This window comes from Aphelocoma coerulescens, chromosome 9 (genome assembly GCF_041296385.1).
Source record: "Aphelocoma coerulescens isolate FSJ_1873_10779 chromosome 9, UR_Acoe_1.0, whole genome shotgun sequence".
NCBI lineage: Eukaryota > Metazoa > Chordata > Aves > Passeriformes > Corvidae > Aphelocoma > Aphelocoma coerulescens.
In genome coordinates, this window is record NC_091023.1 from 8,692,231 (window position 1) to 8,718,997 (window position 26,767).

Below are 26,767 nucleotides of genomic sequence, written 5' to 3' on the forward strand. Positions count from 1 at the left end.
AAAACATTCTTTATTACTGCTGATAAAGAATGACTGCCATGCTCCTCTCTGAGGATGGCTGCAGGAGGAGCCTTCCATCCCCAGGGTCAGGGCTGGGGACACACCATCCCACCCAGCTGAGCTGCTTCTCCATTAAAATTGCTGAGTAAACAGAAGAGATGGGCCAAAGCATGGAAGACCAAATTTGAAACAAAACATTGCACCTCTCTAGGCAAGAAAGGGTTCACTGCCAACTAAAACCACAGATCATGTTTGCACTTCTCATCACACTTTGAATGTCTTTGAGGCTGTGGCAACAAGTTCTTTCTCACCATCAGCTGCATCAGCAGAAGAAGTGCCATCAGCCCATGTCCCATCACAGCTTCCCTCTACCCTCTGGCTACTGCTCCCTCAGACCTCGCAGCCAAGCTACTTTTGTCTGAGGGCTCATTTCAGCCAAGGTAAATCTGATTAGCACAAACAGCTTAATAACAGGTCTTTGCTAAGACTAATCCAGTCCACACTGACTGGAACCAGGTCAGGGAGAATGTCACAAGTTGCTACATACCAGAGGACCGTGTATTCTTCAGGGTGACAAAGAATACCTGGAGGCTGGTCTCTTCTTGCAGCCTATCTGCAGCCCCAGAAGGATCTGTGTCTCCTGTAATGCTTGTCTTTAGCCAAAAAACAGGTAAAGCAGGATGCTCTGGCATTACACAGCCATAAAGCAGAGTGTGATTGTATTTATACTGAGATGACCTAGCCACACATAAGGGCACAGAAATAATGAAACATGGGTGTGTAAGATCAAAGTACTATTTGAAGACATCTGACTCCTATCAAACAGGCCTTTCAGAAACTCCCAGCAAATTCTGTTGCTCAAACTGAAGATTTCCTCTGTATTAATGCTATTAATAAGGAGGGAAGGGAAGTGATTGCCAAAGGTGAGCAGGAAAAAAATCCATATAACATCCAGTATACCATAGGGATGCAGTGCAAGTAGTTATCCCCCTTTTCTAAAATCCATCCACGCTTTCAAAAAGTGAATTGTACACTCAAATCCAAATCTTAATCAGTTTCCTGTATTCTAAGAGCTGAATAATCCTGACTGCAGGATCCCAGGAGAGATGGAGTGCCTGACTGGGATTGAGAGGCACAAGTTTTAGAAGGGTGTGACAAAACAGAGAAGAAAAGAGCTGTCACTCGGCTCTTTTTCCTGTCTGAAGTGTGACTGATATTTCCCTGCATCTCCAAACTTTGGCATCCACCACTAGGCTTCATTGCAATTTGGAGTTGCACCTCCAGCTTGTCAAGTGGCCAGGGTCTCACATGCACTCAAATATTCAAAAAGCTCACAACATGTACAGTGTTATCACTCCAAACAAGGCAGCACCCTGCATTTGTCAGCATTAAGTTCATTTAAGCATCAGTTCAAGGCTGGAAACATTTAAAGCTTATCCTAGCAAAGGAAGGTTGAATACTGAAAGTGGATTGCAAGTTTGGAAACAAGATTGCAAAATAAAAAAGCCAAGCAGGGAACTTAAACAGACCCACTCCTGAGTCCCTTCCCATTAAGCCTCCATTTTCCTCTTTTTTTTTTTCTTCAGAACAAACTCCCAAACTATTCACCAGTCTTTAAACAGCAACAGCTCTGATAGTACACATTTGCCTTTTTCTTGAGAGCCTGGCTTCTTTCTTTTTTCTTTCAGTACAAGTGAAATATATTGTGACAGATGCTGGAACTAATTCAAGGCAAATCAAACATTTAGGACATCTCTGGAAAGAAGGACAGATAAAAGGGAGAGGGGAGTTAACTTTCAAGACTGTTATAAAAAAACAACTTTATGAATCCAGTATCATAGGAAATGTTCACTGGATACACATCCTGTCCCTGGCTCAGTTTAAGCTCTCTGCAGGGACAAAACACAGCACATTAATAATATAGATGACAGAACTGGCATGTACAGTCTTTGCCTGAACCATATTCCCTACTCTCTTCTTGTCAGCTTGGAGGCTTGCAACAAGTAGTCGCTTCATCCATCAACCTGTTTTGTACATCCACAAGGCAAGGTCCAGCAAACCAAAAAATACTTCATATATTTCTCTTAAACATGACAGCAGTATCCCACTTTTTATGTAAAGACTTTTCTCTCTCTGTTTTATATACTTTATCTTTGCACCAATTTTCTATTGTTCCAGTCAAAAAACAACATTGATTTTTTCCTATTTCTCTGTAAAGCTTAATCCAGGCCCAGGCTTTGATTTGCAGTACCAGTGATCATCACTAAATGGACACTTAATCCAGTCTATAGACTGGGATAGCAGTCCAATTCCTTAACCCTTTAGTACAGAGGATACCTCTGTATGCTATCCTAGAAAGAAATCCTCCTATGAAACCATAAAAGTCTGAAGGCTGCTTCTTAACTTTCACCCCTAACTTTTCCCTCAGGGCAGCCAAGAGGTTCTACTCGTCTGGGCTATTTATTGGCTCTTACCATCACATTCCTGAGGGAAAGCAGTGCCATAACCTCTACTGCACTAACAGGAGGCACAAGGAGATGGATAACTTGCTCTAAACATTCACAAGATCTGTGGCAGAGGCAGGATTTCAGTGCTCCCTTTGCAAGGCAGGGCTTTTATATCTCCCAAAACCAGGCAGCACAGCAGAAGGGGAACCTGCTTGTTCACTCCCTGTCACCCTCCTGGTTTTCCAATTTTGATAGATAGGAGGGTCACATATTGAGCACTTTTCTAGAAAGTCTTTATTTTGTGGGCAGGATAAATAAATGGTTCTGTGTCACTGAAGGAGATGTTACTACCAGTCCAGCAGGTCTGTGAATACAGTAATATCCTGTAACTTGTGTCCCTCAGCCCAGCTAGTGGCTCCCCCAACCATGAAAAACCTGAGAATACAGATAAATACCACTCCAGCCTCTCTAGATATGTCTTCTTTGTCATCAATTTATTTCACAAAGAACTAGATCAAACACACAAGAATCTCATTTTGTATAAAATTTGCCAGCCTCAATACAGACTTATAAGGAAATTTATGGGTTTTCATGCATCCTGTAGTTATGGCAACTTACCTTAAAAAAAGTAAATGTCCTGTCACAACTGAGACCATTCATCATTGTACTGAAAAAGGTTCTGTTAGACTTGCATTTGTAGCAGGCTAAGCACTCCCATCAATAGCCCCATAAGCAATTTTCACACTTGTACTATCCAATTTAGGTGGAAGTGTTGGTTTCATCTCAATTATTTTTTGTAATCCTCTATTTAATCCTTACATTTAGGTTTTACTGTAATTTATTCTATTCAAACTCTACCTTTCCTGTAAAAGATATTACTTTCCAGCAGGGACATTTGCAGTGCACTGTTTTCTCCTTACATCACACCAAACCCTTTCTAGACTATAAAAATTCCCCAGCAATTTTTCACATTGCTTTAAGAAATGACAGTAAAAAAGCCAAGAAAATTGTACTGTGGGTACCACAACTAAGTAAAACAAGTTTTCTACCAATTTATGTCCTCCACCTTTAGCAGTTCCCCCTCTCCTCCACATCCTTTCCATACCACTCCTGCCTTCTCTCTCGGTTCCTAGTGAAATTTTCAACCAGAGTGATTTGTAGCTGCTGCTGTCAAACTAAAGTTCCGTGTGTGATGACTGCCCAGCTGGCTGCTGCTTTCTGGAATGGCTCAGATGCCAGTTATAATCACTCAGCTTCAAGGGAGGGGAGACATGCAGTGGTCTCTTCTGAGCACTGCTTAACACCTTTGAACCAATATCCCTCAATCCAGTTTGGCCAAAGATGTCCATCAAGGTCCAAAGCTACTGAGAACTGAAAGAACAGATTTACAGCTGGGCTGCAAGAATTTGACTTAAAAGCCCATCACATCCCCCAGTAAGCATCCCAGCCATTAGCTGTCTCTGAAGTCAAAATGAGACAGGTCCAATGACATTCCAATACTGTCAAAAGACACAGATTTTAAAAGCATACGGTCAATCAACAATGATTACCCAGATTACAGTAAAGGTCAGTGGATCTGGTTACTGCTCTGCCTGGGGGATGCCACTCACTTTTCTTAGATGCACAAAGAGCTGGTCATGGGGAAGTTCCACGTTTAACTCATTTTAAAGCTTAGAAAATTGTCTCATCTCCCACTGCATCTTGGAGACTGCAGTTCTTTCCCACAAGCACACTTTGCCACCACCAACGAACTGTACTGACAAACACATTCCAGTTGTCATTATGATCCTGCTGGCAGGAAAGGGGAGGGGCAACATTGTTTTAAAGAAAATCCCTCTTTAATCTTCACTTAAAGGGTTCAAAATTAATTCCAAGTTATCTTCTTATGTCTCTTTTAATTTCTTTCATCTGAAAAAATTGCTTGTGATGAGCAGAGAGTTGCAAGCACTCCAAGGAAGGTAACTTATCTTCAGCACTAACTGCTACAAGCATCCCTAAAGCCTCAGTTACCTTTCACGTAAATAATAATGAATAAAAGTCAGCCTTATCAAATCAAAGTCATTGTGTTAATGATGCATCCACTCCCTCCTGATCTTGACACCACTACAATGAAGTCAGGCTGTTTAAGTAGGGTATGATCTGATAGTAATCCAAAGTAGGCGCCTTCTAACCTTTCTACACATTTACTTTGCTCCCTTTGCCCACACATCTTCCGGTCACGTGTATCTCAGTAAGGTTTTCTAAGGCAGAAATTGAAGTGAGGTGGCAAAGCACAGAGAAGTTTCCAGGTAAAGCAGGAGGACTGAGAGGCATCTTCTTGGAGAAAAGGCAGAGGATGGTATAGTAGGGGGAAAAGAATAAAAATGAGCATATGACTCCTTAAAAACAAATGAAAAAATAAATAGAAAGAAAAAAAAAGTTAGAAGTGATGAAAGAAGAAACTTAGATTTTTTTTTTTTTACCTCCACAGATAGAGAGAAAGATGGAACAAAGACAGGACACTAATAGGTCTGGTAAAATTTTCTGGAGTTTTGTTCTCTGAATTTCTGAGTACCACTTTGGAAAAAAAATTTGCATTTAAAACTTTTCCTTTGTTAGACCCTGACCGAGTGAACCACTTCCCCAGACCAATGGGGATGTAAACTTCTCTGAGGTAAGCGGGATTTTGTTGGGGCTTGCAATGCTGCCAACAGAGAAGACATACAAAGGGACAGCTTACACTTTCTTAATTCCCCTGCTAAGCAGAACGCTTAATGCTGTTGCCATGCACAGCAGAGACAGGTACCTCTGTGCTTAATCCATCGGTTTTACTCTCCCAAAAGGAATTCTCTGCTCCTTGATAGAACACTAATCTTCCACAATCTTACAAGATCAGGTTACCTGTTTATGCCCGGAAACTGTCTCTATCATTATCCTTGCTTTCTTTCATGTTTTCTCCCTTTCTGAACAAATGCACTGTTTTGTGTCTGAGCAGGGGCTTACAAGGTATTTTCTCTTTTGAGTGGTATTGACCCAAAGGCACATCGTACACACTTCACTCAAAGTCTGAGCAACGTTTAGCATCACTTAAGAAGGGATAGCAATAAAATCTGTCACCCACAGCCAAAAAAAACCTAAAAAAAGCAAAATGAAGATGAACTCTAAATAAAATAAAATTACAAAGAGACAGGGATCAGCACATCTCCTTGTATTCACCTGGAGGGGATTTTAAAAACTACAGCAAGTTTTGAACTGAGGGAGAGTAATGGAACAGAAAATGCAAAGAAAGAAAAGTTCCTTGTAGTGTTAATTTCCCTGACTGCTTTGCACATGTTTTGAGGAAGATACAGGGCAAAACCGTTTCAAGATCACAGCATTTTGATGCAATAATGTAGCTCATTTTGTCACCACTACAGATGGCAGGCTGTAATGAGCCCACGTTAATGACTACTATAGATATTCTATACACAGATACGTAATGGTGCACTGTGAGATGTCAGCGATGAAAACAAATGCTCAGAGCCTTGGCCTCATTTCAGATTTTCTTACAAACATGAAGCTCAGAACTGCTTTGCTCAAAGGTGGATATAAGATTAGTATGTCAAGAGAATTTGGTCCAACTTTAAATAAAATAAAGGTTTAATAATAACTTTGCAGCAAATCATCTTCTCCCAGATAAAACCAGGTGAAATGCAAATTTTTTTTCTGAGATGTCACATTCATTTTTGGAAAAAAATCTGCTCAAAAACAGAGGACAAACCTGGACACTAAAAAGCTGAAACTCAGAAACATCCCTGCCTGGATCACCTTTAAACTGACAGAGATGCCCTTTCAGCATGTAAACCCCCACAGAAGCTCACACAAATGCACATTTTAGCTACCACAGTCAGAACCCTGAGCACACCAATAGACCCTACCTACCCCAGCCAGCCTCACCCAGGACCTGCACCCACACCCTCTGCCCATACAGCAAGGAACAGGAATATAATTTAAACTCAGGCCTAGGCCCACAGTCCCGGCCCAGGGACTGTGTGTACCTGCTCCCCTGAGGAGCTACTGCTGTTTAGATTTCCCACCCCAACCAGAACCCAGACCTGCTGCCTTACTTCCACTGATGATGACCAGAGTGCTGCTGGCTCGGCTCTGCTCCTCCAGCTCACACTAGGAACATAAGTCCCAGTTTGAGTTCAAAAGGCTCCTGGATGCCCAATGGAGGGGAGGAGGTCTCAGGTGAACCTGGTCAGGAGAATTAAGGCTTAGTGGTGCACTCAGAAAAAACTGTGAAGATTAAAAAAAAAAACCACAAAACCAGCCAAACAAGCAACAAAGTGAGGGATATCACTTACAGTCTTTCCAAAGAAGGTATTTCAAAATTCCAACCTCTAGTCCAGGGAAGATAGAAAACAGCAGACAGACATTGTGTGGGGACCAGGAATTTATTCTTTCTTTTGAAAAAGGGTTCTTATTTCCAACAACAGTCAGGTGAGAGATGCTAACACAATGCCTCTGACTCAGCAACAGGCAGACAACCTGATACAGCCAAAGGATGTGCAATTATGCATTTCTCTGCAAAGCTGGAGTTATATTTTCAGCCCATAGGTCATGTAAAAGCAAACACTATTTCTTCCCAAAGTGGGAGGTGTGTGAGGGCCATCCCATTTTGGTTGGATATAGCATCTCCAAGAAGTCTATCACACAGAAGAATCAAATGAAGTTTAGGCTGACAGCCATGTTTTGTGGGATGAAAGTAATTCTGAAGGACAAGAATTAGTCACACGAAGACCTGGTATTTGGTATTAGTAAATGAAGAGAGATCATTTGAACTACCAGATGGGAAACACACTTGTCATGAAGGTCCCCTTAACTGGCTCCAGCTTGAGGCTAATCTGAAAAAATGGGTTTGGACACAGCAGCAACCTGGTCAACAAGAATCAATACCAGAGACTCAGATAACAGCCCAGGAAACAGCTAAATTAATGTGATGCAGGATTATAAGGGTGTCTGATGTCATAAAATTATAATGGAGAAATTATTGACCTTGTATAATTTCTGCCTGAAGTGGTCATAAAATTCTTATCATTTGTCACAGCCACAGGAGCAAAATTAAAACAATGTGAGAATACAAATTGTCTGCGAAGATTTGTGTCACTGTGAAAGCGCGTTGTCTTGCTATTAAAGACATACTCCACCTCCTACTGTAAATATTTTTACAGAATCATGTTCTCCTTTATCAAGATACCAACTAGGAATGAGTCTAATCTCATTTCCAGTACCCTTACACTGATGTCAACCTTTTAATGTCAGTGGAAACAGTTCTAATTCACTGTTTAACCAGAAGAAAATCTGATGCATTAACTTTCCAGGAATGATAGCTAAACATTTCCAGCATGGGCAAACAGGCAAGTTTTTTCCATCGTTACATGAACAAATAACCAATTTTATGTTCTTCCAGCTGCCACAACTTACTCCCAAAAGACTAATGGACAAACTTCTTGCACACTACCTGAAATCCTCTTGAGGAAACCAGTTTTTTCAATCCTAACATCACATCACTGTGTTTCAAAGAGAGCATTGTTCATAAAGTACTCTTTTTCTGCTGGGGGAAAAAAAAAAAAAAAAGGTCAAGAACCTGAAACCCTAGCTTCTCCCTGAAATATTCCCCCAAATATTTATAGACCCTCCTGCATAATAGGTTTTCTATAAGAGACCCATGTTATACACAAAAACCCCCTACACAAATTGGTTTTTATTATCTTAATAATCTTAACATTTCCTCATCTAATAATGGTTAATTTAATGTGCTCCTATAATGTACTCATAAATTACTAGTTTATAAAACAAACAAACAAAAAAAGCAGTGATGATTTCAGGTTTCCACACATTGCATTAATTACCTGAAAATGTCTCCAGGACTTCCTAGAGCAGATTTTCACAATCTCCTTATTATCCCTGTACAGACATTTTAAGCTTACTGTAGCTACTGCAAGTTCATCATGCTTGTAATCTACACAAACCTTGCAATTGATATTTGGAAGCAGAGAAAATCTGGAAGTGAAAGAAATATTAGATGGCCTCCCGCTTTTAGCTCACAGGTCTTCCACGTGAACAGATGTACTGAGAACTGGTGCTGTAAAGAGATACAGACCTGCTCTAGCTTGAATTCAGGAGAAGGAAATAAGTAAGCCCACTTCTTTTCTTCCTTGCACACAGGTTACTTTCAGGTTTTTGTTTGCTGTTTTGGGCAGATTTACTCGTGAGCCCAGCACCAAGTTAATATAAAGGAAAAAAAAATAAATAAGATGGGAAAATAATCTTAAAAAATGCCTTCCTATCAGAGCAGAAAAATTATTGTAATCATTAGCAAGAGAATGTGCAAAAAAAAAAAAATAATAAACCACAGCCCAAAAAGTATAACTAGAAAATTCAGGTATTATAAATGAGTTCTTTCCCCTCTGTCCCACCACCAGTGAGAGAGCCAGAAGCCTAATCTTGAGTTTGCTAAATAAAACCACACACACAATCATACAACTCAATCTAGTCTGGACATGGACAACATCTCTTAGGAAGCATAATGGGCAGGATAATTATAATATATCACAGAGTAGCAGGGGGCTGAGGGTCTCTTCCACATCGTGCTTCTCTAGTGGTACCAGAGTCCAGTATTCTCTGACCTGTTTTTTTCAGATATTCCATACTTAGGGTGTAATGTTTCATATCAAATTTACTTATTTAAAGATAGCTGATGTTACAGATGATTTCATATTTAGCACACTGCTCTGGCTAACTCAGGGAGACACTCACACTCTTTTAAGGAACTCTGGGTGTTTAGCTAAAACAGGGCCCACTTTCTGGACCCTTTGTGCTCATTGCACACTCAGCTCATTGCAGCAGCTGGGGTCAGTCATGCCCTGTATTATTCCTGAGTTTCACATCACCCTGGCCCCTCTCCTCTGAGCCCTCTTTCATCTCCAGGATGTACCAGCAGCCCCACAAGGTACATACACAGTACTGCTGCCTTCTGGGCAAGTCAGACAGGGGAGGGGGGCTGGACAGCTTCCACCCTCTCTCTACTAAAGGAACTCAATTATCTTGCTTGAAAAGCCACCTGAATCTGCTTCAGCAAAGACAGATCCACAACCTCCAGCACCTTCAAAGAGTTTATCACCCGTTAGAGTGAATAGTTCACACAACCGAAACTCAGTTTGTGCCAGCTGCAGACCTAGAAAGATGCTCCTGGACATCAGGTATCCTTCAGTCACACTGTGGCTTGGGTCAGAAACATTTTTTCACAACATTTTTCCACCTCAGTAAAATAACTTTGTTAGGGCCATGACTTTCAGACTTTTTAGGGCTGTGCCTAACAGTTTGAGTCCTAATCTAGCTGTGTTAGTTACAAGGATGTGAATCTGAGGACAGCAGAAATACCAGTTGCTGAATGAACAGGTTATGCACCACCAGAGAATAAAACCATGCATTGGCCAAAGCTTTTGTGCACACCTGACTGTCACGAGCAACCAACCTTCCAGCTTAAAGCACCTTTGAGCAACAGCAGAAAACTGCAGGGGCTTTCTCCACCACACCTTTCCCGGTGTCTTTCCTGTTTGCCTCCAGCTGCCCCCAGAGGTTGCTGACAGCCACTCGCTCTGTTCCAAGGTGAAAACACATTGATGAAGGCAAGCAAGGCTGCCAGATACCACCAGTATTCCCACGGGGAATGTGATTCATGACCATGGGAATATTAATGCAGGTGCTCTCGTGAGGAGTACCCCTGCAGACAATATGCCTGCTCAAAAGAGTGAGATACTCAGTTGCAAAATTCAATATCTATTTACACTTGAAAGTCAGTAACAGAACAGTTGGGAGAAAGCTCTGCAAACAATTTATTTTGTAGCCCAAACTAAAACACTCAGCAGTTTGGGTTTACCAGTGTCAGAGGCAGGGTCTGCCCTCTAGCAACTCCAAGTCAGGTGGGAATGCTCTAATTGGCCTCACCCAGGTCTTGAGCAGCGCCAGGCATGGCTATGAAAGGTTTCTCTTTGTCATTAGCAGTCCCTTGGACTATTAGGCCAGAAAAATCCTGACGAAGCTTAAATTGTACCACTTACAAGGTAGAATGCAAGATGTAGCTCCTTGTTTCCCCTAATTTTATTAGCTAGGACAATGTCATATTCTCTTAGTTTGATGACTTCTCAGAGCAAGCCTGATTTAGGAGGCTGTACCAGTCTGTATGAAGGAAGAGAGATTATGTTTCTTCTTCCTGGAATACAAGCAGGGATCATAGGAAGAAAAAAAAAAAAAAAGAAAAAAAAAAAGACAAAATAGATCCATTTAGAGCAGAATGAAATAAATGTATGCACATTAACATGGCCTGAACAGAAACATTGTTGATCAGTGGCATACAAACGCTTGAGCAGAGGGATGTGACATTGATAAAAATACTGAAATGCAATTCACTTCTATTTCTAGTATATTCCAATTCTCTTTGATCAACCACACTGTTCAAGGTGTAGTTATGATGGTTTGAGGCTCTTCCCCCCAGAATGAAAGTAAAAAAAAGTGAAGAAATTAGTGAATCACAGGAGTCTGAGAAACTAGCAATTGCATACTGGTGAGTCTGTGCCAGCCAAGGCACATAAATCCTAACAATTGTTCTTTTTCCACCTGCTGGATTGGTTTCCACATTTCAGGTTTTCTTCTCATTCCCACCCTCCTTCATACTTATTTATGATATTGTTATTATACTCTTAATTGTTGAGGACTTTGTTCAACTTCTTTGAAAAAGTCATGTTCTGTATTTCCTCCCTTTGTTTTGATCTCACTTTAATTAACTCTTCATACCTTTGTGACTTTCATGTACTTGAGTTTTCATTCCTCTTTTTCAGCAAATTTGATTCCACAATCGCTCTTTTCTATGGAAAAGCTCCCCAGAGTTTATCAGCCATGACATAGCACCAAACCAGTTATTTGTTAGACCACAGAATTTAATAGGAGAAACTGAGCTCTTCTTTTTATGTGGTTGGATTGTTTGAGTATGGTCCTGTTGTTTTGCTGAGTTTTTTTAATTGTAGACTCACTAGGACACAGCAGCCTATTAAGTGCTACAGAATGACCTGGAAAACCTGTTAAAACATTCACACTGCCTACTAAATCATATAAAGCTGCCTATATCACCTTCTTTCCTATAATATCTGAGCATCTTATAATCAATACTGTGGCTGCACTTGCACATGGCACAGAGCAAGCAAACAGCCCTGGTTTACAGCCGGAGAGATACAGCTCTCCATGCATTAAAGAGGATGCAGCTGCTCTTAGGAACGCAGGGCAGACTTTGTTGCTCTGAGGTTTGAGGCAGTGGATCAGTGACACTATTTGGTCTATGTCCCCACTGGCAGTCAACCTCTTTTCCCACAGGGCTCCCAAGACACTGGGAGAGACCCCTGGAGGGCACACAGAGAACGCTGCCCAGGGAAGCTGCCTTGCTGAGCAGCCATTACCTGGTTTGCTTGGGCAAAAAGGGCTGAAGGAACCTGCTGGCTCTGTTCTGTTCCCTGCTGTAACTCCTATTATAATCGTCTCATTTCAACTAAATTTGTTATCGCAGTAATATAACTCCAAAGAGCATTCCCTGCAGATTTCAGTCAAGTTGAGAAAAGAACGATGTGATGAGACCTGATTCCGAGAAGGGCTACATCGTGGGATCTCCTTATTAGACAACAGGGAGTGCACAGAAATTTTATAAATGCCCAGCTATAGGATTCACACCTCCCAAACACTGGGATATTTGTGCAGGAAACTGTTGGACCATACTCCATATGGAATGAGGCTTTACTGGTGTCATTACTCAAATAATTGCATGATTGCAACTGCTGTCTGAACAAGTGAAGTCTAAAAAAAATTGATTCAGAATGATTCAAAATTAAAATTCTAGCTCAAGAGAATCTCACAAAATAAAAAATTTTGTTAAACATCAAAGTGTTTTGTGTCAAGATGAAAATAAATTTTCTTTATTTTAAGACATTTAAGAGAACACATTTTCTCATTCACAACTAAATTCACAACAAAAGTGGCATTTTGAAATTGTTCTTTTGTCTGAAACCATTTGTCTATCTTGACCTCAGCTTAGTAACTATTCTCCTTGAACTCCCTTTATCAGCAAAATCCCACTGGTCTTTATTTTTCATACAGCTCTATTTTACAGCATCTGAAAACATCAGTTCTGAAAAGTACATTCACTTGTGCCTCACTGGTCATTTTATCCTATTGACTGAGACAAAAAATATCCCCAGAACAAAGTGTGTAGGGGAAAAAACTGCCCAGTTCGACCTTCTCAATTACCAAACAGGAAAACAGAATGAGATCTTAGGATGAGCTTTTCAGTGTGCATTCTTCATCCAATGCTACCAGTGAGGCTTTAGATCACACAGAGGCGGACGTTAAAGCCAGTAAAATCTCTCATCTTTATCTCCTGCCTTGTTTCTCTTCCCTCTGTTCACAATAGCAGCCTCCCCAGTGTGGGATAATTCCTCATAAAGATCTGTCTTGCTCTCTATGTCCTGGCTTGTTTCTATCTCTTTTCACACTACAAGCATCCCTTGAGTGGAATAATGCCCTGTAAAAGCTTAATAGTGCATGTGCTACATGTTGTCTGTTTGTGTTTTAAATGCCTTCCCTAGTATGGTAAAATACCCAGTAAAAATCTATCCTGTCTTTATGTTTTGCATTGCTGTTTTCTGAAACCAGAGAATTCTGCATCTGAGCAGTGTCAGATCCTTGTAAATGCCAGTGTCATGCAAACAGGTACTGATACCATGAAAAAAGATTATATCCTGAAATATTTCTCCTTAATTTCTAGGATAAGAATAGTTGTTATTCTGCATAAACCACCAGTAGTGATAAGTACCTGAACTGGTAGGGGACTAAGAGACAGGTGCACAAACACTTTGGGGATACATTTTGAAAGAGTGCATGTATCCAAAGCTCACTCTCATCTCAGTTTCTGAAAATGATGATAAGCAAAAATTAAGCACCCAGTTGTGCTTACTCCACCCAGAGAGCAGGGGAGAAAAGCAGAGGGTTTGATCTGTGATTCCCATTGCTATCTCCTCCAGCCTGCTGTTCAGGAACAGAAACACTGAATGGTAGGTCTCTACACAGATGGCTTTCCCTAATCCAGAGTAGCAGGAAGCCTGGAAACGGTAGATAATGCAAAAGCACGAACAATATAGGTGCTGCATTCTGCAGAACATGGTACTGAGACCCCAGACAAGCTCAGGTTCACCAAAGCTGCTTAGCCCCTGCTCAGCCAGTTCTCCTATCGTGTCCGTTCCACTTTGCTTTGCCCCATTCTCTCTATCAGCACTATACATGCTTATTTTCATTTTAGCTAAAAACCTTTCATCACCCACAAGCGTAAAAAACAAGTCCCAGCAATACTGGAGTTCGATGATCATTTTCAGTTACACGTTACTGCTTTATATATTTTCTGTGGCAAATCAGAATTTATTCAGAAGTAATATTCTGGTCTAAACTAACAAGCAATGAGTGTGACAAATACTGCTGTTAGTGATTGTGCGGTAATTTTAGAGTGCATGATCTCTGTGGGAATTGCCAAGCACATTTTGCTTCTCACGTATCTATAACTTCAAGTCTCAGTGATAAAGTCCCATTAAAGATATCCTACCCTCTTGACGGGGGGTTTTATCTTTGCTAATGTATTGCTAGTGGCTCTGATGTAATGTGGATGTCCTTGGATGGATTTAATTGGGCAGAAACCTTTGAAATATGCCACAGGCTAATTCACTTTGAGGGTTAAAACAATGAATCCCTGCAGAAAATAATGTATTAGTGGGTAAAAAGATGAATTAATAGCAATACTGGAATATTACCTCTACAGCAACCAGAATGGCTGAATTAATGACATACTGGGGTTTTTTATGGCTTGAGAATTACAGCGGTGATGACACCATGAGTAGCTCAGCCTCCCCCTTTATTGTACCTTTGTAGACACGATAATCCCTTGGCCCCTGGAGAATTTGTTCTCTCATGATGATCAGGCAAGGATATTCCATTTCCATGATCATCTCCTCTCTTAACCCTTTCTCTCCCTCCTTCCTTTCTGTCCCTCAGGTTCACACACAGGTCATCCCTAGTTGTATCTGGACACATGCAAATTAGTAGCTTGGAATGTAATGCCCTGACTTCAAATAGTTTTCAAGGGAGCAAAACTCTAATTCTGGCCAAAAAAAAAATTTATATCAATATATATTATATATATATATATCAATAAATATATCACGAAAAAATTCTTTCTAAGAAATGCGGGAATGAACTCTCCTGTCCTGTTCTTGAAAAAGCTGGAATGGCTCTTTCCAACCAAGTGAAGGATATCAGAATTACACTGGAGTAACAGTGGAAAGACAGCACTGTGTGTTTTTATTTCTTTAATCTACTGACGTTGTTCAACAAAGAGGCCTCCTTGTGTGCATCTGACACTGGGATATTTATCTCAATGTACTTTTTTTCTGCAGCAAGAATTTCAGGGGAAAAAAATCCTTCAGCTACAGTATTATCTTCAGTTTCCTAAGTGCTTCCTTGATTGATACAAGTGCCATCTTATATCTCAGAACCAGAGAGACATTTCTACCAATATGTCTAGTTCTTGAAAGTGCAGGATGAGGCTGCTGAAGACTACAGACATCTGCTAATGTTATCTGTAACTTCAGTGAAGAACTTTAGATTGTTTGTTCTATGAATATTGGTTCAAATGCTGCAAAAAAACCAAATGAACCTCAGGAATCTAAAAGGGTGTGATTAACTTGAGGGATCAAAGGAATAAATGTTCGTTTTCCATACTTTTTTAATCTCTTTTTTTCAGTCTGTTGGAGAAGGTCAGGGCTTTGAGGGGGAGTAACCAGACATGAGATTCTAAGCTAGTTTGTTTTAGGGGGTATTTTTCCAATTAGAAAAGGAAATCCTTAGTGTACTCAGGAATTTTTGCAACTACTTTTGACCAGCATGGAATCATAATCTGAGCTGAAAAGAACTGTAGACAGAATCACCATTCAGCTTCCAGTCCCTGGAAGAAGCTAACAAGAAATGAGAAAAAAGACCCGTAAAAAGTAGCAGAGGCAATGGTGGAAGGAAATGAAAAGAGAAGCACCTTTACCTTTAATGCTGAATTACCTTCTACTACATTCAAACCCTTTCTACCACACGTGTAATGATGACTTGGCTGTGGATATTTCTATTTCATACACATTTCCTGTAAAGGAGAATTAGGCCATTTCAATCATAACCTGCTCACATAACAACTACTCAGGCAAAAGAGCTATTAAAATCAATGTGAGAGTTTGGACCATTTAGAGAATGCATAATAAAATCTATTATTGTTAGCATTTTCCTAAACTTATGTTGTTAGCGGTACGGAAAGGAGTTTTTTACTGTGCAGGGTTTCACAGGGGATAATCTCACCTGTAAAGGGCTGCTATGTTTGGAACAGAGCAAAAGGAGAGGCAAAAGCAATAAATACCCAGAGCTCTCAGGGTGGGAGCATGGAGCTGGGTCTGGCTGCAGTGTTTTTCAGGTATATTTGTGCTGTCACCAGCCCCTGTGCACCTGCATCCTCCTCTGCTTTATGCTGGGTTTGCCTTCTTCAGAGAGGAAACAGTGTTTGTCTACACTAAAAGCAGGCATGAGTTTGGATCATGCGTAGACATACCTGAGGCAGCACCTACAGGAAAAAAAGATCTAGTGTTAATAACAGCAGAAAAAGAGCCATAGAAAAATGCAACATCTAGAAATTAGTAATTCAGTTGCTTCAAACTAGAACTAAAATGCATATTTTTTAAACAGAGAAGCTAATTAAGTCATTAGAAAACATTACCAGAGGCATGGTTTTGTTTCTCAGTCACTTAGGTCTTTGAACTCTTTACATTTGAATATGTTTCCAGGACTTATCCCCATGTACAAATCTTTTCAGGTGCAATATCACTCAGGCTGAAGTGGTAATCTTGATGCCAAAATTCCTAGTTCTGGTATCCTGACTTACATGTCACATTACCAGGTACACATTAAGGAATATTTCCTCTTACTTCAGAAACTGGGAATTTCCTAATTAATTCCTGAGTGAAGTTTCAGAGACCAAGTAAATCAGCTTTGTGGATTGACAATGCCTGGCATTTTGTATAACTGTTTGAATTCAGGGTGTTTACGCTGAAAACCACCTTAGTAAACCTTCTCATCTGATGCCTACATCCATACAAGGAAATATCTCATTTACTTTTGCAAATAGATATATGCAAGGTTGAAAATCACATTAGAATTGAGAGCAACAAGGCTCAACAGAGAGATAATATGAGAATTGTCATTCATTTGAGATAGGGAAAGAAACATCATCCCCTGCTATTATAAATCCTGCCTGTGTCAAAGCAATGAAATTATATACCTTGAGCAGAAATGTGAGTTGTTCTGAACCTGCCCCAGATCAGCACGCCATGAACAGCTCATTGTCAGGGCTGTGAGTGGAGCAGGAGCCGGTAATCTGCAGAGATTACAGGTGAGGGGGCAGCCCTGCCACTTTAAACCAACAAAATGCGTGTTGGCTTTAGCTCCCAGTTCTTCCCAAACACTACCCCGCATTCATTTTCAAGCCATCGTAAATTGGATCCTCAAATCCAGGTTTACTTTGAGGTCTAAAAGTTGAGTTATTGGCACTCCTTGGGGGAACGGGCTACTAAACTTATATGTCAGAGTAATCCAGAGTGTTTTGCATGCTGGTTTTAGACCAGCTAGTTTGTCTAATGAATGTGACGTGAGTTCCTAGGGCTCAGGAGAAAGCTGAGGGAGGATTTCTCCATCTCTCTGAAGCCTTAACCCTGCACAGGCTATTGCACATTGGTGTGTAACAAACACCCAGATGCACCAATCCATCACCAAACTTTCTGCAAGATATTAGGAGCCAAAAGCAAGGGAAAGGGCAGGATGACTGGATTTTGAATTCCAAGAATTTTTAAAGAAAATAAGGGTTGACACATGAAGCTTTTGCCAGAATAACAGTGTCTGTTGGGGTTCCAAGTGTCTGTGCTGAGAAAAGCCCCATGCAAACATAATGTAAGATGTCCCCAGGGGTATGACTTGTTTCAATTTCAGAACTATACACAAAATAAACCAGCAAATACACTTCTTTTCTGGTATAAAGAAAGCCCAGACTATGTCTGTTTGCCTGTGCAGGCATGTCAGTATTGCTAAAATACATTGAAGGTGCTTGAAACTATTTTCAAATACCACAGTGTGAACCTTTGCCACAGCTAGGTCATTGCAGGAACTGAATGAGGACTCAGATTAAAGAAAAAAATATAGGCTCTCAGTTGGAAACTGCAAACGCTTTGTCACTTATTTGCATACACAATTGTAGAGCAGAATATGTGGGTGCCACCCTAATATAAATGTTTCTCATAAGCTGTAATAACATCGTGATTTCCATATGTAATGTCCCATGCATAAGTACTGAAGAGTTTCTCCACAAATTCCCAGGCCTGCCCCCGCCAGCCAAGCTGGGCTCTTTCCTTCTCATGCAAATACAAAAAGGGTGTGAGTAGAGCAGGGAGCTGCAGCAGAAAGATTCCCCAGGCCAAACTGGAGCTTCACGAACATCTGTGACAAGGCTGGCTTTATGCCTGCAAAGTCATCCTCTTTGCTATTCAGCTGGAGACACACACTCTGCAAGAGAATGCAGGACCTGCCGTTGGTTCTCTCTCTGGAGCTATTACAATTGACAAGGACGAAGAGTTCAGAGAATTCACAGATAACTCAAATGAGGGAAGTCATCAGATGTGGGAAAAGGCTTCTTTTTCTTGTAGAACAGAGAGAAAGCAGGCTTTAAAAAATCAGAGTGGTGTAAACTTTTTGAAGAGAAGGGAGGGAGCCAAAGCTGACATTACTGCTGCCTCAGGTACTGTGCTTCTCTCTAATTACCAGGGAAAATGTTGCAATCAAATGCCATCAGTCACATTTATGCATTAGATATTTCTAGAGGACTGAGATGCCTTCCTTTCCAGACAGTATAAAAATCAGGTTGTATCTTCATGATAACAGAAATGTCTAAGATCTCTCCCAAAATAGCAGATGGATGACTAAAACCTAACAAAATCATTTATTAAAACAAAGCTCCATCAAAAGCATAGTGTTCAGAGCCAAGAGTGATCAGCACTTTAAAAAATCATAAGCAACATTGACTGCATCTGCTCAGAAAGTTCCCGGTACCTCAGATTCACCCAAGGTTCATGTTGGAGATTTTACTGTGGCTAATAGTTTTAGGATTTAGCAAGCTACATTCTGGTATGGAGCTCAGAATGAAACAAATCACATCACTTTGTGAGCAACTCTGAAACCAAATCCTTCGAGTATTGACCAACATTTGAACTCTCTCACCACGTAGCTCTTCAGCAAGTAGCCTTTGTTACTAAAGTCACAGTTAAATAGTGTTCCTATTTGTCATTTACACTTCATAGATATAGAGGAGTATAGATAAAAATCTTTTAGTACTGTATGGCACTCAACCACCATTCACTGGCAGTAATTAAATCCTGCTGTAAAAGTGCTACAAATATTTCCCAAAAGCAGGAACAGATGTTTTTTTGCAACCAAGCAATGTCAAAAATCTAACAAGCTCCATAAACCAAAGGCATGGGCACTTCAGAGAAAACTTCTTCTATGATTTCGCTACCATGCTGTCTCAATTTGCCAGCAATATTACAGAGATAAAACATGACCATTTTCTAGAATTATTATTCTTGTCTTTAGTAACACAATAAGTGTCAAGGGAACTGTGGAGTAAAAAAAATAATAATCGCAATAATGAGGCACAATGCTTACAAATTCACAGTTCTATTTCCAAACCATAATAAATTAGCACAATCCCTGAGACTTAGTTACGATTCACAAATCACATCCTCATGTGGCTTTTATAAACCATGATTGTCTAATTAATATTGGTACTTATAAACATCTCCTGGTTATTCAGTATCCTTTTTTTTTTTAGGTATTGAAATTCAATTACAGCACGAGTTGCTCTAAGCAGTGCCCAAGCTGTGAGACAATGTATTTGACGGGGGGCATTTTGCATTTTCCTGGATTGGACCTGCTGCAAAGACAACTTTAACCTTTCCTTCAAAATGCCTCAATAAGCCACCCTGAAGAATTGCTTTACAATGAAGTAAACTTCCTCTCCAGTTCCAGAGTGTGTATATCCACGCAGTTGTCATGATAACTTGTCGGTGGGGTGAGATGAAGAGAGCTATTTGATCTGCAAGGACATAAATTGATGGCAGAGATGTTGTGTTCTATCAAGAGTCACGGCAGCAAGAGGAGAGCAAGATCCTCAGTGGAGCTGGCTTTAATCCAGTGAAATGCAGTTTAAACAAAAAGGGAGAAGACAGAGACTGGATTTCTAAGAATGTTCAGCCCTCCCAACTGGGGCAATATTTTTAAAGAAACAGCTTGGATCAGAGATAGGCACCTGTAAAAACAAAGGGTTCTGTTCGGTGTCAAGAATTTACGAAAATTGGGCCATTTGGACTTAATGTCTTAACAGCAGCTAAGCTGCCTACAAAACCTGACACATAAATTACTCAGAAAATATAGTGCCTGCATAGGTTCTTTACTGAAAAGCATGATGACACCAGCTACCACTCATTTAAACTAGTGCATTTCATTATGTCAGGGCAATTGCCACCCTGGTACATATCTTATTAGCGCTTATTTATTATCAGTGTTAAGGAGGTTAACTGCGCTGTTATTTCCTCTGCTACTGGGCTTTATTGCATGTCTGAGGCACAGAGTTCTCACTAAGCTCAGGCAGCAAAAGGAAATAACAGAGGCTGTGGCTTAAAAACAAATATCCTCTAAAAGACTACAGCAATCAGGCAGGGAATAACAAAGTAAATTTCTTCTGAGGAGTATCAAGAGAGGAAACCTAGAGGACCCGCTCTGATGGGACCTAGATGAATAACCTGCAAAGGTCATTTATCTGAGTAATTGAATCTTTTTTTTTTTCTGTTGCAGAGTATCTGTGATCTTCTCTTGCTTGACAAATTCCCAGTATTCTTTGATTTAACATTTTGGGTTGATTTCTATCAGTTGCCATGGAAAGCCATTTCTCATTGCACAAGCAACATTAATTAGTTGCTGCCTGGTCAGAAAAGTTACCTTGTACTAGTGCTGATCACTCATTGCATGACCTCAAAAGCACTTCCACTACTGATACTCATAGGCAGTTGCAACATTCACATGTTTAAAAGCTTTCCCATCGCACCTTCAAACAATTGCCAATGTGATTACAAGGGAAAGTGATATCAATAGGAGTCCATCTTTCAGAAGAAAATTAGAAAAAAAAGTGATGCACTAGCGTTAGCATTTTTGCATTATCCATCCATTTAACAGGAGCTCGGGTAAAAGAAAGCATTATAACAATTAAGTTACCTTCCCACAAGTAAAGATGCATTAAATAGACCACAAACATTTGAAAAATATGGAGAACAACTACAATGTTAATCAATCAGCAAAGCAACAGCTGCAATTTTCTTTGTATTTCCAAACAGTTAACGGCAAGGGCTACATTTTAAATTCCTTTACTTATTGTTAAAATTAGATTAAATCACGTAGATTTTTGCAAAAATACAGTCTTGTATTGAACAGATAGTACAGCCTCATCATTTCCCAAAATGAACCACTTGTTCATTATACAAAATGATGCTTTACCCTCTCACACTCTCAAGCAATTCACCTGAGCAGGCTCATGGGCACACAAAACCAATCAGAAATCCCTTCCCCAGGAACTGGAGTTCCTACAATGTGCGAGGTAGGAGTCGAACCTCGTGTTTCTTAAGGGAGAGAAAAATCCCATTTCTACACAGGAAAAAGCTTTGCTGCATGTTATGAGACAGAGATCTTGCAGATGTCTGTGTTTGCTGAGACATGTGACACACAAATGGGGAGTAGTCACCTCAGTTGTGACATGTGGCTCCTGGCTACACGGACAATTTCCTCTACAGTGGGACTGAGAACTCCGAAGCCCAAGGTGCATATCAGCCAGCAGTTGATACAATGACTACTTTAGCTGTTGACTTTTACCTAACACAACATTTGGGAATATATTATTGGATTTACTACTACACACTCAGAAAACACTTTTCAGCTTCACTCCTCTCAGCTTGATTCCCTCAAATACATGAAAGTATATGTCCATGGATACATTTTGTATGCAGGTCTGTAAAACAGCTCTTCACTTTCAACAGTGCTCTCATCAAATCCTAGGATGAATAAAAACAGGAGCGGGTCTCCCCAGCCTGAGGAAGAGGTACCCACTGCTGGGAAACACAGGCAGGTCCAGAGGTTTATGGGGGTCCAGTGATCCTCCATGGCAGTCCATGGGCCCATTCAGCAAAAAGAGCTGAAACACGGGAAATAAAGCACCCCCATTACCTTCAGGTAGCACCCAAGGACTTTGCTGAACCATTTGACCCCAAGCACTGCATGTTGTTTTGCTGTAGAGCTGCCATTGCATCAGTGGGTTCAGCTACAGGAGCACACGTTGGACCTCCAAGCGGGTTTCTGTTCCTTTTCCTCTCTAAAGCCCCTGTTGCACTTTGCCTTTTCTTCCCTTGATGCACTCTCAGCAGGGCACTGCATTTGTGCCTTCTGCTCTTCCCCCCTCCAGGTGCCTCCTTTCTTTGCCCTTCTCTATTTGGCATCTGCAGGGTTGGTGGACTTGTTTCATCAACAGTCAGGTCACCACCTGTGCTGAAGACATCACTTCTGCTTTTCTCTTTCATCTGCATAAGCCAGAGGAGATAGAGACAAAAAAATATTGCACAGATCATTTGGGCAATCCCTCCAGGAGCAATAAGATTGCTCTCAATTGCGGGTTTATTGGCTCTTTAATTAATACCTATAGGATCAATTTTCGAGAATCCCCCACAACCTCACGTGGGATGTTATTTGAAAGGCTAAAGGCGGTTCAGAACATTTTTCGTAATATTCAAATTGGCTTTTTCTTTTTATGTTCATTCCACTGCTCCTAATTTTATTGTAGCTTCTATGGTGTGACTGAATCTTTGTTTTGCTTCTGTATACATCAATTACATTATTTTGCATTAATTTGCTATTTAGCTGCTATCCTGCTAAGCATGTAATTTTACCTTATGTAAAGTAAGAACACCTTACGTTTACCTCTATACAGCAGTCCTTCCAGATCAATTTATTTCTCTGCAATCAGTACTTTTCAGGTCACTGATATCTTTACAAGACATCCCAAACACAAGTACATGAGGATGCATACAGAGTAATCGAGGCCCCAGGATATCACTGTGAAAGAATAAGGGCTGCTAGTCTGGGGAAAAAACACGGCGTTAAAATCCCAAAACAAGACCCAGTCTCTGGTTTATTTGCTCCAGGACATGTTCCAATCAATGCAGCCCCAAACTGTGCTAGCTTTTCTTCCGGTTATATCACATTGCAGATCAAAGCTAATTTTATGGGAGCAATCAATCCCAAGTCTTTTTTACTACATCATTTCTTGCTATAACCCTGCCAATTTGGAGCATGCTGTAGAAAGGTTTTCTTCTCATATATCTTAGTTTGCATTTTCCCATAGTATATCACATTTTATTTTCAGCTCAAGAGTTACATCTACCTATGGAAATAACACCAATATCTTGATAAATCAGATTTTGACCATAGACAAAAGTGGAGTGGGGTGAAAAATGCAAGACCACTCAAGAAATAAAGAAATCTCATAAGAATATTCATTTTAATTTAAACACAAAGATGCTCCATGGATATGAGTATCTGTGATACCTTTGCTCTCTACAATTACTACGGAAATTGAGTTTTATAAGACCTTCTCTCAATGCTTGGGAAAGCAAATCTTAGCTTTCTATACATGATCATTCCCACAGGAATGTGATTAGGAGGGTTATGTTCATCTAGTTAAGAGGCAAAAATAATACCATACGCTCTGTGGCAATCTGTGCCATAGACCCTTGCAGAGCAGCTGGAAGTCAATTCCATTGACTGTAGGACTGATTTCAAGGTGAGCAAACAACCTGATAGAGACTGCTAGGTATGGCAATAGTTAGCTAAACTGCAACCAAAATTAATGAAACATTTAATCAAATCACTTTAAAATACAAATAACATCTAAAAATCATCAGAGGCTGCATATAAACACTGTGAAAAGGGAGAAAATACATTGGAAATACACATTTCCTGTAGTTTTACACATTTGATTTTGTGGGAGGTTTAGCTGGGCTGTACAGAATTAAACGACAATCTAGTGAGAAGACTTGTGAGGTATGAAAGGATAAGACTGGGGAATAATAATTTGATCTACTTGATTTGGATGAGAAGCGTGAGGTGAAATAGATGAGGGGAAAATCCTGCTGAAAGTCTGGACAGGCAGCCCCACGGGGAGATTTCTAAGCACAGGCGGTGCCCAGCCTGGTGCCTTCATGCCAAGAAACACGGGGATGCTCAGCAGCTTGTGTCAGCTCCTGGCATTGCAGGGATCTTGCAACTCTCTCCCTTTGACTTTGCCTCCTGCCTGGGAAATAGGAGCAGGGCTGGACCCACCCTGGGTGAAGGCAGCTCACAATTATGTCTAAATACAGAGCCCAGGTTTACAATTTTTTTTCTTTTCAGAGTGTCCGTGCTCTGCTTACCTCAACAAGCTGGTGGACTTCATAGCTTGCTTGCTGCAGACAGCTGCTATGCAGCAGCTGAAATCCTGTTCTAAAGCATTAAAAACAAAACAAACAAACAAACAAACAAACAAACCAACCCCAAACTAGGATAACACAATAGAGAAACAAATTTGGAAGCAAATTTTTCTGCTAGGTTCCAGGCTTTTCTTTCAACCAAAGCAGCCCAGCTGTATCCAGACTCCCAGCCTATGGACAGTGCGATCATGTTACCATTTTTCTCCTTCCCTGTTTAAAATGGACACTGGATACAGAGAATGTATCTCTCAAGCCATTATGGATACTATATGCTGTAATGGAATACTATTCCTGTAACCTCTCAAAGGGGACATGAGATATGCCTTGCTTGCCATTCTTAGGTGACCATTGTTAAATAATGTATAGACAAATGGGTGGGTTACCGCACAAGAGGGAAAATATCTTTTTCTCTGACTTCCAGTGTTACCTCAGTGAAACGCTTATAGACTTTATTTATTCTGGTGCCTTTAGAAGGTATCTGAACTCTCCCATCTAGAAAAGAATGCACCAGTGTGCTCTGGAATAGAAGCTCCCAAACTGGGGTAATGTTGTCTTCAATGGACTTGTGCCTACGTTCAAGATATACCCTGCAATTTTGTGTCTTGCCAGCCTCACAGGAGTGCTTTGCCTTGCCATACTGGTGATTCCAGGTTTGATTTTCATTTCCCCTTCCCCATGTCAGATGAAGGTGGCAAATCTGCTTAAAGATAAGAATCAAAACCACATCCTCAGCTCATTCAGCCTTCAAAGACCAGTGTACCCCACTGTGAGGCCAAATTGGCAGGGGCTGTAGGAAAAGGCCTGGCAGGATGAGAAACACCCTGCTCATAACAATCCAGACTCTGCCTGTTGCTGTAGCACAAAGAAAAGCCCAGGAAAACTGAAGCAGCTCTCTCTCGTTTCATGCCCTGCCTTGCTCTGTGCAATGCAGAGCTGAGGAAATCATTGTTTGGAAGCCCAGCTGATAGCACAAAGATTAATCACATGGGTGTGCAGGAAAATAAATAGGTGCATAAATACTTTAGCTATGCTGTGCATTTCCCAATGCAGACTTCCCTCACTTTAATGCTGACAAGCTCCTGATTTTTTTATTTTTGATTATGAACTGAAATCCCTTTTGCTATCAGTTATAAATATAACAAACACTCTGCCGTTTAACTTCAAATTCCATATCACTCATGCAAGTTGTAACTTTAGTCAGCTTAGTACCTCTGAAATGAAATATTTGCCAGCAGGAAAATGAAAGGTTATCTCATATTAAATAAACAAGTCATAGTGATATGACTTGTTAGTGAAAATTCCAGCCAGATGACTAGTGTTAATCTTGTAATACCATTAAACAAATCTACAGTCAGGAAGAGTTTCTCAGCATATTCCAAACAGTAAAAATGCAGAAGGAAAGATATCCTTGCCATTAAAGAACAGGTTTGTGGTCCTGACTTCTGCTCCTGGCTTTGTCACATACTGTCTGGGTGATCTTTAATAAAATAAGGACCTCTCAGTGCGCCTCAATTCCTACTTCATAAACTGGGAATAATGAAACATTCTCTTTTTTCTAAATAGATGAGAGTTTCTTGGTAGACAAACTGTAACTGACATCTTAAACAATATAAGGGGAACCTCAAAGAAAGCCCGAGATCTTCCAACATCTTATCAGAACTAACCTATAAAAATAGCTATATGCCCTGCTCTGAGAACCTTCTCAGAACGTTCTCCCCCTCCTTTCCCTGCCCTCCCCTCAGGTCCTTTACCTCTGTCTCCTTCACTCTATTCTCAAGATTGTCAAGGCTACAAGAGGTTCACGTTTGAGAACCTCTGACACAGTCAGAATTCATAATAAGAGGATGTCTGCCTTCTACAGAGAAACAGATAATCTATCATTTTTCTTAGGACAGCAGTTTTATAAGAACTTGCTTTAACACACCTTGTCAGCTACTGGGATCAACAAATCTGTGTGAGGGAAATTCTGTTACCAAAAATATCTTAGAAAATCTGACTGGCATCCTTTTTTAAAAAAAATTTCAGGAGGAGGAACAGAAAACCTAGCCAAACCCTTTGCTTACTTGACAGACATGCTGAAGGAAAGAAAAAATGTCTCCAAAAATGAAGTTCTGTTGAAAGGCAGTACAACACCTCACAGCTACAGCAAGTGGCAATAGGCAGTGTGCAGGAAAACAAGCTTGTCTTGAATTCATGAATTGACAAACTGGTTTCTTATAATAATTATGAATCATCATAAACTTTAAACTTCTAACTCATTATATATTATTAACTGCTTATTCAGCTCTTCTCTTTCTTGTCTTTTGTCTCTTGGGAGAAATGGGAAGGTGTTTCAGAGTTTCCTTGGAATCTCTGCCTTATGGTTGATTACTCCAGTGCTATTCCCAGGAGCATCTAGTTACCATCTCAAACAGGGCTATTACGCTAATTTACAGGAGTATTAACAATTCTGTTAATCTGTCTATGCTGGAAAAAAAAAGTGTCCAGATAGCAACTGCACACACCGATAAGGAAGTTTTTATAGCAGAATTATGCTTTCATATCTATTATTCTATTCTGAGCTTTTGA

At 40.4% G+C, this 26,767-nt stretch overlaps 1 long non-coding RNA gene across 2 annotated transcripts in view; it reads right to left on the reverse strand.

Moving 5' to 3' along the window:
• Positions 1–6,581, reverse strand: part of LOC138114799 (uncharacterized) — a 48,436-nt gene extending 41,855 nt beyond the window's left edge. For both annotated transcript variants that reach the window (XR_011152816.1, XR_011152814.1), the window contains exon 1: positions 6,533–6,581. This is a non-coding gene — a long non-coding RNA (uncharacterized lncRNA). The remainder of the gene's footprint in view (positions 1–6,532) is intronic.
• Between the last annotated feature and the right edge of the window lie 20,186 nt (positions 6,582–26,767).